The sequence below is a fragment of the Gossypium arboreum genome, chromosome 12 (genome assembly GCF_025698485.1).
Source record: "Gossypium arboreum isolate Shixiya-1 chromosome 12, ASM2569848v2, whole genome shotgun sequence".
In the NCBI taxonomy this organism is placed as follows: domain Eukaryota; kingdom Viridiplantae; phylum Streptophyta; class Magnoliopsida; order Malvales; family Malvaceae; genus Gossypium; species Gossypium arboreum.
In genome coordinates this window covers 91,424,075-91,436,283 of record NC_069081.1, presented here as the reverse complement: position 1 = coordinate 91,436,283, position 12,209 = coordinate 91,424,075, and the positions used below count along the sequence as shown (strand labels likewise).

The following is a 12,209-nucleotide window of genomic DNA, read 5'->3' as shown; positions in this document are numbered from 1 at the left end:
GCCTAGGTATATTCCACACAGGCAGAGACACAAGCATGTGTCTCAGCCGTGTATGGAATACGACTTGGGACACGGGCGTGTGGAGCCTTAAAATATGAAATTTCTAAGATTTTTATAAGTTCTCGTTTAGTCCCGAACCCTTTCTAAAGTATGTTTTGGGCTCCATAGACTCAAATAAGGGACTATGTGTAAGTAAATGAACGTTTTGAAATATGAATGAAATTTTATGGCCCGTATTTTAATTTAATGTTTGTATGTTTATCCGGTAACGCCTCGTACCTTATCCCGACCTCGGGAACGGGTAAGGGGTGTTACACTAAGTGCCACATATACATACGTAGCCAAAGCTACCTCATAACATGTATACATCCATAATGAACTCGGACCTCTCAACGAGCTCAGATGTTACATGAATCGCATCCATTATGAACTTAGACCACTCAACGAGCTCAGATGCTCGCATCCATAATGAACTCAGACCTCTCAATGAGCTCCGATGCCACATAGATCACGAACTTGGACCACTCAACAAGTTCAAATTCTCACATATATCATGAACTCGGACCGCTCAACGAGCTCGGATTTCTAAATTCTTAGTGACATGTCACTTGTATCCTAAACTATTCCTAAGGTTCAAACGGGATTTTCCACGGGATTTTCCACACTTGCACATAGCATCTTTGTCGTACTTGCTTGTCATGTCATGAATAATGACCATAATATCATTCATGTTTACAAATTCACCATTTTCCCATTCATAGCATAATAAGGCATAACTCAAATAGCAAATAAGCTTTTAAGAATTTACATAACATATATCGCATATTTCATATGTCACTTATCATTTATAATCATTTTCTTGCATTTCATGTAATATTCCGTTTGTTTGCCAGAAGCTCCTTTAAAAATTTAACTGAGTTGGGCATCTGCGAAAGAGCTTCAATAAACGGTAGATTAATATGTAATTTTTTCAAAAGGTTAAGAAATTTACAAAATTTTTCATTTGTGCCGCCTTTCTTTGTCGCATTGGGGTATGGCCCACGAGGTGTATACTCTTTACTCACTGGTTTTTGTTTATTATGGCTTACCTCAACCTTATTTTCACTTACCACAATTTCTTGTTTCGATTTTGGTTCAAATTCAACTAACCCTTCTTCATTTCGAACCGTAATTGCATGAAGTTTCTCTCTTGGATTAGTTTCGGTGTTGCTCGGCAAGCTTCCTTGTGGTCTTTCTGAAATCATCTTAGCAAGCTGTCCAATTTGATTTTTGAGCCCATGAATTGATACTTGCTGATTTTTCAAGGCTGTTTCGATATTTTGAAAACGAGTCTCTGACACCATAATAAAATTTTCCAATATCTTTGCAAGACTCATTTTCTTTTCCTACTGATAAGGTTGCTGATGGATGCCTGGAGTGACGACCCCAAGAGAAGTTGGGATGGTTTCTCCAACCTGCATTGTAAGTATTACTATATGGATTATTCTGAGGTCTAGAATTGTTACCCATATAGTTGGCTTGTTCTGTCTCTGTGCTGCAATTGAAGGCTAAGCATTCTGGATTGTGCATCCCTCCTCCACTTGTATCACATTGCATCACCAGATGTACTTGTGTAGAACCATATAAACCATCAATTTTCTTATTTAAGAGCTCTACCTAGTTTGATAAGATGGTGGCCACGTCAAGGTTAAAAACACCAGCGGCTTTTGTAGGCTTTGTCCTTCTGACTTGCCATTGATAATTATTCAGTAACATCTCGTCAATGAACTCATAAGCCTCCTCAGGTGTTTTGTTATTTAGGGTACCGCTGGCACCTGCGTCGATCAGTTGTCTAGTTGAGGGGTTCAAACCATTGTAGAAAGTCTGAACCTATAACCATAAGGGTAACCCATGGTGAGGGCACCTTCTCAATTAATCCTTATACCTCTCCTATGCATCGTATAGGGTTTCTAAGTCTATTTGCATAAAGGAAGAGGTATCATTCCTCAACTTTGCTGTCTTGGCCGGCGAAAAAATATTTCAACAGAAACTTTTCGGTCATTTGCTCCCATGTAGTGATGGACCTTTGTGGTGGAGAGTTCAACCATTGTTTAGCTTTATTCCTCAATGAGAAGGGAAATAACCGAAGGTGAATGACATTATCAAAAATGCCATGAATTTTAAAAGTATCACAGTACTCTAGAAAGTTAGTCAAATGAGTATTTGGATCCTCATCTTGCAAACCATCTAACTGAATGGTGTTTGGCTTCAGTTTGAAGTTATTTGCAGCAATAGCAGGTCTCGTAATACTCGATTCATCCCCCGCTAAATTAGGCTTGGCATAGTCGTACCTAGTACGAGGAGCAGGATTTTGATTTACAGGATTCATGACAACCACAGGAGGTAGGGGATTATTCTAATTTTCAGCCATCTCCTCGGTAGTATTGGTATCGTCCTCTCACTCTTCCTCTATATACTGTAGACTCCGCCTTATTTCTTTACGATTTCTACGAGCTGTGCTTTCAATTTCACTATCAAATAAAAGAAAGACAATATCCAAGGAAAAATCCATCTAGACTTCACTTATTATTCTGATTCTAAATTAAACGATTTATTCACTTGTCTTGATGCGTAGAAATCCCTAAATTATGTTAATATCTCTTTCGAGACTAAGAACAACTAACTCTAGGTTGATTAATTGAAATCACTTTTTAATTAAAATCCCTATTGTCGCATTAACTTGATCTATAGATTCCCCTATTAGATTTGACTCTCATCCGGCATATTTATGTCATCTTATTTCTAAAATTGCATGCAACTCCGCTTAATTATGCTAGATCTACTTTTAAACAGGGACTTTTGCTCCACTGAATAAGCATATCAAACTTGGAGTAATAGCCTAAAAATATTAAAGAAAGGATTAAGAACACATAATTAAGAACATGTGATACTATTTCATACATATTAATGATGTTTTCTTGATTTATATGATTTGAATTGGGTGAGAAATAGGGCTAGGAAATGACCTTATTTTGTCCATACAGGTAGGCACACGGCCTGACACATGGGCATATAGTTTGGCCGTGTGTCCCTGCATCTTAAAATTGAGAAACAGAATGCTCAGAATTAGGCATACAGGCGTGTGGCTCAGCCGGGTGTGCTACAGGGCCTAGAACACGGGTGTGTGTCTTGGCCGTGTGAGACTTGCACCTAATTTTTAAAAATTAAATTGACTACAATGCCTAGCACACGGGCGTGTGGCAGGACGTGTGGCACAAGTCATAAAGTTACACGAGTAATGACACGAGCTAGGAAACGGTCGTATGCCTCACATCAAATGTCCACACGGCCTGAGACATGGGCATGTCACTTGGCCGTGTGAGCCACACGGCCTACTCACATAGGCATGTGACCCCTGTGTTAAAGAAAAGTTTTTAAATTTTATGAAAAATTCTCTAAAATCCCGATTTAGTCCCAACTTGATTCTAATGATTAAATTGGGCTTCGAGGGATGAATCAAGGGATGATATGAATAGTTTTAGATATGAATAGAAAAAGACATGAATTATTTGTAATTGTTCTGTAAATTCCGATAATATTCCATAACCTTGTTCTAGCGATGGATACAGGTTAGGGTTGTTACATTTATTGGTATCAGAGCTACGATTTAGTCGATTCTTGGACTAACGTAGCAAGTATAAGTTTAGCTATACATGCCATTATATAATTTGTGATAGTGTGATATCTCCTGGCCATTTTAAATGTATTTTTCATATATTAATTTCAACCAACCAAGCTAGAGTTGAATCTGAAAAAGTTGAGAGTAATGCTCCAGGTTCAGTTCAAAGAGCTGTATCTAGTAGTAGAAGGCCCGAATCTGAGGGTCGAGCTAAGGAGGTAAAAGAAGCCTTCTTCCAAATGATGAATGAGTGGTTTACAGAATTCATAAGAACAAATCCTACTGTACAACAGACTCACCCTTCTGCTCCTCAACCAGTTCCTAAGATGCCACAAGGTGCTGAACCTGTTAGAACTGGTAAGCCTCCGGTAAATAAAATCCATAAATATGGGGCAGAAGAATTTAGGGCTACTACTAAAGATGATCCCGAGAGGGCTGAGTTTTAGTTGGAAAATACCATCAGGGTTCTAGATGAATTATCATGCACACCGGTTGAATGTTTGAAATGTGTAGTATCTTTACTAAAAGACACAGCCTACAATTGGTGGTATACCATAACTTCTGTTGTACCAAGAGAAGATATTATTGGGGATTCTTTCAGACAGAATTCAGAAATAAGTACATTAGTCAGATATTTCTAGATCAGAAAAAGAAAGAATTTTTAGAGCTCAAACAGGAAAACATGACTGTATCTGAATAAGAGTGAGAATTTGTTCAGTTGAGCAAGTATGCCAGAGGATGGGTTCTGACTTAGGCTGATATGTGTAAATGTTTCGAAGAGGGTTTAAATGAAGATATCAAGCTGCTTATTGGAATTCCAGAAATAGGAGAATTTGTGGTGTTGGTCGGTCGAGCACTGATTGCGTTATTTCGTGATAGGTTTTAAATATTTATAATTACTCGTTCTTGAACTAACTATTATCGCGATGTAAGTAAGTGTACCTATCGAACAGTAGTATAGTTTTAGCAAGACTGGATTGTCGAACCCAAAGGAACTAAAAGTACTCGTAATGACTGTCTTTTTATTATCTAGCCTAAGAATAAAGAGGTTTTGTTTTAATTGACTAATTATCTAAACTAAGAATGCAAAGAGAAAAGAATTGGGAAATTGCTTTTGGGAAAAATCGATTGACTTAAGACAATACCTAAGGAAAAATCCACCTAGACTTTACTTGCTATTCTGGCTCCGAATCGGACGATTTATTCATTCAACTTGTTCCGTAGAGATCCCTAAGTTATGTTATTATCCCTATTTAAGACTAATAACGTCTAATCCCTAGATTGAATAACTGAGACTTTTCTCTAATTAACACTCTAGGGTTGCATTAACTCGATCTATGGATCCCCTTATTAGGTTTCACCTTAATCCGACAAAATCTTGTCACCCTATGTCTAGGTGCGCAATCAACTCTGTTTAATTATGACAAATGTACTCTTAGACAGGGTCTATTCCTCCTCTAAATAAGAGTTTGTCTTGATACATTATCCTAGGATATCAAAACAAGAATTAAGAGCACATAATTAAGAACAAGTTAAATATTTATCATATGATTCAAAAAATAAAAAAAAGATTCGTCTTAGGTTTCATTCCCCTTAGGTATTTAGCAGTTTTAGTTCATAACTGAATAAGAAAACATCTCAGAATAATAAAGAATACAAAACATAAAGAAAACCCAAAACTCCTGAAGGAAAATTGAGGAGAGATCTTTAGTCTTGATGCTGAATCTGGCTTCTGAGATGAATCAATCGGCTTCCTTGGAGTAATTCCTTACCCCCTATTCTCTGTCTCCCGTTTTCTCCTCTTCTAGGGTGTATTTATAGGCTTTGAAATGCCTATGAGCCCTCAAAATTAACCTTTTCCAAATTGGACTCAACTTAGGCTCGGTAGGGACACGCCAACGTGACATGCTGTGTGCGATTACTTCAGGTCGTGCTCGAGCCTGTTAGAATTGCACGGCCATGTGGGATGCCCGTGTGAGGAAGTCTAGGTCGTGTTGAGTTCATACTTTGGCTCATTTTCTCTGTTTTTGGCCTGTTTCTCGTTCCTTTCGCTCTCCTATGCTCTCCTAAGTATAAAACATGAAATTAAAGCATTAGGAGTATCGAATTCACCAATTCTAATGGAAAATCATCCATAAAATGCTTTAAAGATGGTGTAAAAATATGTATAAATTACGGTTTATCAAATACCCCCACACTTAAGTATTTGCTTGTCCTCAAGCAAAATTCTCAACTCATAATCAAAATAAATTCTTTTCAACTTATAATTTCTATCGATAATATCTAAAATTAATCCATAAGTAAACATACATTGAGAATTTCAACTAAAAGAACATAAAAGTTTCAAACATTCTGAGTTGAGTATTTAATCATGCAAACATAGGTGTCTCCTCATCTGAGTAATTGCCTTTGATTTAGAATATCACAGAGTTTCACATCCTCACTAAAGATTCACTCAAATCACTCGAGGTGTTTAAGGACAATAAATGAAGCACTCAATAGTCAATAATGAAAAGTCATTACCATAGGCTTACATGAAAATCAAATCTCCACCACTATAATTTAAGATGATACATCAATCAAAAGGTCTTTAGAGGGTTGTAGTGAGGCTTGGTTAGGGGGTGTGGTCACAAGCTGAAAGAAAGGTTTAGAATCGAGATTGAATTGAAAAATTGCCCAACTAGAAAAAGTGTTAATCTTCACTTGCATACACAGAGCTTCTTCTCAAAATATGAAATTACAGATATGTATACATAGTTTTTTTTTTGTTTTTTTTAATAACAATTTAAATAATCATAGACTAACTTATTACGAACAAGACATAGCTAAGCAATTTCTTCAACTCAAATATCAACAAAAATAGGAATCAAATTACTTTAGGGGATTTCAACAATAATAGGTTAAGGGTTAATATTGAGGTTAATACAAGGAATGGCTTGTTAGGCTCAAGGGGGTTTACTAGGGGTTAATCGTGGAGGTAGGTTTTTCAGGGCATAAGTGGGTTAATCCTAAGTGCCTTAATCATTTTGATATATTAAATCAAATAGTGTGGTCTTGACATGCATAATCAAGCAAGTTCTAGAATAACAGTTCAATACTGATGCACTCAAAGCAATAATAAAAGTGAACATGAAAGGATTAATAGATGCCCCAAAGGCTCAAAAATCTCACAAAAATTATGGCTTTTTGATGTTTAGACTCGTGAATTCCAATTCAAGGTAATACCTAGACTTGGGGAAACAACCTATAATTTTAAATTCTTAAAAATCAACTTATCATGCTTGATTCTAATGTTTTAAAGTTTAAACAATCAATGCATAATTCCCTATGTTTTAATTTAAGATATATCAATCAAAATCATAAATCAGTTAAAATTTATCTTAAATATGATATGAGAGCTTTTCAAGAGAACAAGGTAATCATTCAGGGATTTTTCTGATAATGACATGAATGCCCTCCCCACACTTAAGATGTACATTGCCCTCAATGTACAAAGATAGGTATTATAGAATATAAAAATAAGATAGGGAGAGAAGTGAAACTTCCTGTATGATGAATTCCTCGAACTAGAGTTTTGGAGAGTAATCGGTTCGAAAGTAGAGGAGGATACTCCGGCAGTCGTAGAGGTTCATTAGTCCATAAGTCCTGAGCCAAAAGAATATTATATCTAGTGGTAGATATGGTCGTGTCATTCAGGACATAGCAGTCGTGGAGAACCTTTTCCGGTGGAGAACCTTTCCCGGTAGAGTTTTAGTTCCTATGTAACGATGAGCTTAAGAGCTCTATATAACTGTGATAAAATCAGGACCTTTTTAGGGGATATTAGGAAGAATAATTACTCAAAAAGAAATAATATAAATTAATCATTAAAAATAAAATTTCTAAAATCTAATAAAAATAAAAAGTAGTTTCAATAAAAATTAAAAACATAAAATAATAAATAAATATTTTTAAACATCTTCATTACCGGATTGTTCACGAGGTGGAACTGGCGATGAGATGTGGAGGTGCTGACAAATCTGCTGTAGAGTAGCATCAATGTTGTCAAATCATTGAAAATACTGCTGCTCGAATAGGGTGAGGCACTCAGAGATGTCAGCATATGAAGCCGCCGCATGAACTGGACGAGAGGGTGGTGGTGGCTGAGTCAGTGGGTCCTCGTGCTATGGGGGGACATCATCAGGGATGTCCTTGTAGGCCTCCTCCTCGGTAGATTGGGTGAGATGATACTAGGGATGGTAGGTTCCTCGGCGCCTCTCGATTATCCTCATGCTAAGCATTCTCGAGATGCCTTGTGGAGACATCTGGCCGATGAGGGTGAGGGATGATTCTTAGGCCGCAGTGTTGAGGAGCCCGAAGTGTCGCGCCAGTCGAGTCACGTAGGGGCCAATGGAGATTACCTCCTTCCAATGCCACTCCGTCTGGTACTAAGTCGCAAGGGCGATGAAATAGGCAAAGCCAATGATGTGCCCTTACGACATACACCATAAGAAGTAGGCGTCGTGAGTGTTGACGACGCCTATGCTTTCTGACCTCCCTATAATCGTGTGAGCCAAAATGACTTGTAGGTTCCTCAGGGATGGTGGGAGAACTAATGCCTTGGAGGGGCTAGGATTGTAGGAGGTTGCGCTAGGGGCCAAAGTGTGCCAGCACTTCGAGGGAGAAAAATGTATGTTGCGATTGAAAGCATGTAGTTCATTTTCCTCCTTGAACTCCTCCGTATATAAGCCTAGTGCAGCACCAAACTCTGGGACGCTTAACTGGTGGACTAACCCACCTAAGAGAAACTAGACCGTGCCGAGATCATCGTAATTTGTCATTACGGTCTGAAGATGGAACGTTGAGCATGGTTCCATCGTGAGCTCGAGATACGTCGGCTCAATAATCCCAAAGAATAGCTCCCAAGGGTCGGTGGTTAGGAGGGCCCAAATCGCATTAGCCAACTGAACTTGTTCTACGATAGCTCAGTCGATGCAGTGACCCGTAATTAAAGGTCGGGCTTGAAGTATCTGGAAAAGTTCCTCCCAGGGCCCTCGGAGAAACTGTAGGAGAGTGTGACGAATTTTTGCGATTGGACCTGTGGAAGAGGACGCTCCCTTCCTCTTCTTTGAAGCAGGTACGGCTATTTTATTTCCTCTTGAAGGCGACATTGTGTACCTGCAAGTGGAAACGTTCATCTTTTGATGAGTGGACAGTTTATAATATATAAAAGGAATGCGACTAAATTTGAAAAGGAAAATGCATAAATATATTCAGCCACAATTACTAAATTCAATTAAAACAATAAGTTCAATGACCCATTTCTTTGTGGCATGAGCATGGTAATATAAGTAAAAATGGCAAGGAATGGAATGCAAAATACTATATGAACGAAAAGAGATGTCAACACAATATGCATGATTATTTCAACTATCCTAGCCATGAATATTCACTTCTAACTAATTAAATGGAGTGTAGGAATCATATAATGAGTAAGATTTTAAACATGAGAAAGATGATAACTTGTTTGATAAATGAAGTTTATGTGATTATCAATATGGAAAAAACATGAAAAATATAGATTAATATGATAAATAGCATTATAAATCAATGAAATAAAAGAAAAAAGAGTAAACAAACGCCAACGGAAGAGATTGGGCTTCGAGAATGGAGTTGTAGGCGGCGCACGGGCATGGCAGGGAGGCCATGTGAACTTGCAGCGGCTAGGGTTAGGGTTTTTGAATGGGGAAGAAAGTGAATAGTGCAGGGTATTTATAGATTTTGGGCCACACGGCCATGGCACACGCCCTTGTTCCCTAATTTTTGCCCGTGTGTTTCGCATTTTTCCTATATGGGCGCGTTTGAAATTCATCCCACGCCCGTGTACCTCGGGCGTGTGGGTTTACACGGCCGTGTCACATGATTGTGTCTAGCTTCGTTCGCTTCTCCCACGCCCGTGTGTGCAAGCCTCACGCCCATGTCAGTCTAACAGGTTCTACCACGGGTGTTAGACATGGGCATGTCACACGTCCGTGCTGTTTTAATAGGTTCGTCCACGGTTCTTCCACATGGGCGTGTCACACCCCCGTGTTGTTTTGGTAGGCTCGACACAGCCATGTTGCACAGCCGTGGCATTTGATCGTAACCCGTTTTTGGGGAAATCTTTGCCCTGTTTTCACATGGCCCTTAGCACGCCCGTGCTCGTGGCCGTGTCCCTGTGGAAAACTTGTATTAAAGAGCTCCGTTAGTAAGTTAGATGTTGAAGACTAAATTTTGGAAGAAGTAAATACAGTTAGTGCTCGGGTTGCCTCCCGAGAAGCGCTTATTTATAGTCTAAACTTGACTTACCTCTCCGTTGAATGATCATGGTGGTTCGAGGAGTTTATACTCCTCATTCCTACTATCAATCTTAAAATAAGGATTAAAACGGGTATTGTTTACCTTGAAAGTGCCGAACTTGGGATGACTCACCTCCACCGTACCGAATGGAAAATACTGAGTACCGTAAGAGGGATTTCCTCATTCTGTGTGGTAGTGACAATGTAGGGATCTGCGGCATTTAATAAGACTTTATCACCAACCTTAAGTTGATTTGAAGAGGTATCGGGCTCGTTTTGGCGTAGTTTCGATTTATCGTGTGTTCTCGATTTATGTGTTCGCCATTCATCTAGCTCCTCTATTTGCAGCCTTCGTTCTTCATGAATAGAGCCTCTACTTTTGTTTGAGAGTGGCTCATGTACTTCCTTCAGACTTATCTCCTGCAAAGTGGGTTGTATCATATGGTTAATTTTAACAGAATGGTTTAGACGATCACCTTCAATTTCCGATGTGTTGTCAGAATTGCGAGCTTTAAGGGTGAGTGTTTCGTTTCCTATGCGAAGCGTGAGCTCACCTGTGCCAACATCAATAATTGTTTTAGCAGTTGCTAAAAAGGGCCTTCCCAGGATTAAAGGAGTATTACTATCCTCCTCTATGTCTAAAGCAATGAAGTCAACGGGAAATATAAATTTATCGATTTTGACTAGCACATCTTCAATAATACCCCTAGGGAATCTTATAGTTTTATCTGCTAATTGAATGCTCATCCTAGTCTGTTTGGGTTTCCGAGACCTAGTTGCTTAAACATTTTGTAAGGCATGACGTTAATACTAGCCCCTAGATCAGCTAATGCATGATTAACATCTAAACTACCAATTAAGCAACGAATAGTAAAGCTCACTGGGTCTTTTAGTTTGTTGGGTAGTTTATTTTGGAGAATGGCAGAGCAAACTACGTTCAACTCCACTTGCAACGCCTCATCCAACTTCTGCTTATCTGCTAAAAGCTCCTTTAAAAATTTCATTGCGTTTGGCATCTGCGATAGAGCTTCAATAAACGGTAAGCTAATATGTAATTTTTTTAAGAGTTTAAGGAATTTACCAAATTGTTCATCGAGTGGTCTTTCCTTTGCTTACCATAGTTTCTTGCCTCGGTTCTGGTTCAGGCTCAACAACTTCTTCGTCATCTTGAATATTAATTGCGTTGAGTTGTTCCCTTGGGTTAGGTTCGATATTACTTGGAAAACTACCTTGTTGTCATTCGGAGATTAGTTTGGACAGCTGGCCTATCTGAGTTTCGAGCCCTTAGATCGACGCTTGTTGATTTTTAAGTGCTGTCTCGGTGTTCTGAAAATGGGTTTCTGACACTGATATAAACTTTGAGAGCATCTCTTCAAGGTTTGGCTTCTTTTCCTGTTGGTAGGGTGGTTGTTGGTAGCTGGAGGATGTTGTGGTCTTTGATTTCCTTGACCGTTCCACGAGAAATTAGGGTGGTTCCTCCAACCTGCATTATAAGTGTTACTATATGGATAGGATTATTACCCATGTAGTTTAATTGCTTGTTATCCATATTATGGCCATAAGGTTGGCATTCCAAATGGTTCGTTCCACCTTCACTTGCTTCGCACTGCATTACTAGGTGAACCTGTGAAGAATTAAGAAAACCATTAATCTTTTTATTTAAGAGTTCTACTTGATTAGAGAGCATGGTGACTGAATCAATGTTATAAACTCCAGCTGTTTTCGTTAGCTTTATCCTCATGACTTGCCACTGATAGTTATTCAGTGACATCTCCTCTATAAACTCATAGGCATCTTCCGGTGTTTTATTGTTGATGGTTCCGCTAGCAACTGCGTCAACCATATAGCGAGTCGAAGGATTCAGACCATTATGAAATGTTTGTACCTGGAGCCAAAGCGGTAACCCATGGTAGGGGCATCTTCTCAAAAGGTCCTTGTATCTCTCCCATGCATCGTAGAGTGTTTCTAAATCCATCTGTACAAAAGAAGAGATATCATTACGTAATTTAGCCGTTTTAGCCGGCGAAAAATATTTTAGTAAATTTTTCGGTCATTTGTTCCCAAGTAGTAATTGACCCTCGTGGTAACGAGTTCAACCACTGTTTAGCTTTGTTCCTCAATGAAACGGGAAACAACCGAAGATGTATGGCATCATCAGAAGTGGCATTAATTTTAAATGTATCGCATAGTTCTAAGAAGTTGGCTAAATGAGTGTTGGGATCCTCATCCTGCAA

General features: G+C 38.8%; 2 non-coding genes across 2 annotated transcripts; both read left to right on the top strand.

The window, feature by feature from the left end:
- Positions 1-1,885: 1,885 nt before the first annotated feature.
- Positions 1,886-1,992, top strand: LOC128286063 (small nucleolar RNA R71). The gene has a single exon (XR_008276609.1). It is a non-coding gene; the product is annotated as a small nucleolar RNA R71 (small nucleolar RNA).
- Positions 1,993-11,876: 9,884 nt separating this feature from the next.
- On the top strand, positions 11,877-11,983 carry LOC128286204 (small nucleolar RNA R71). The gene has a single exon (XR_008276749.1). It is a non-coding gene; the product is annotated as a small nucleolar RNA R71 (small nucleolar RNA).
- Positions 11,984-12,209: the final 226 nt, after the last annotated feature.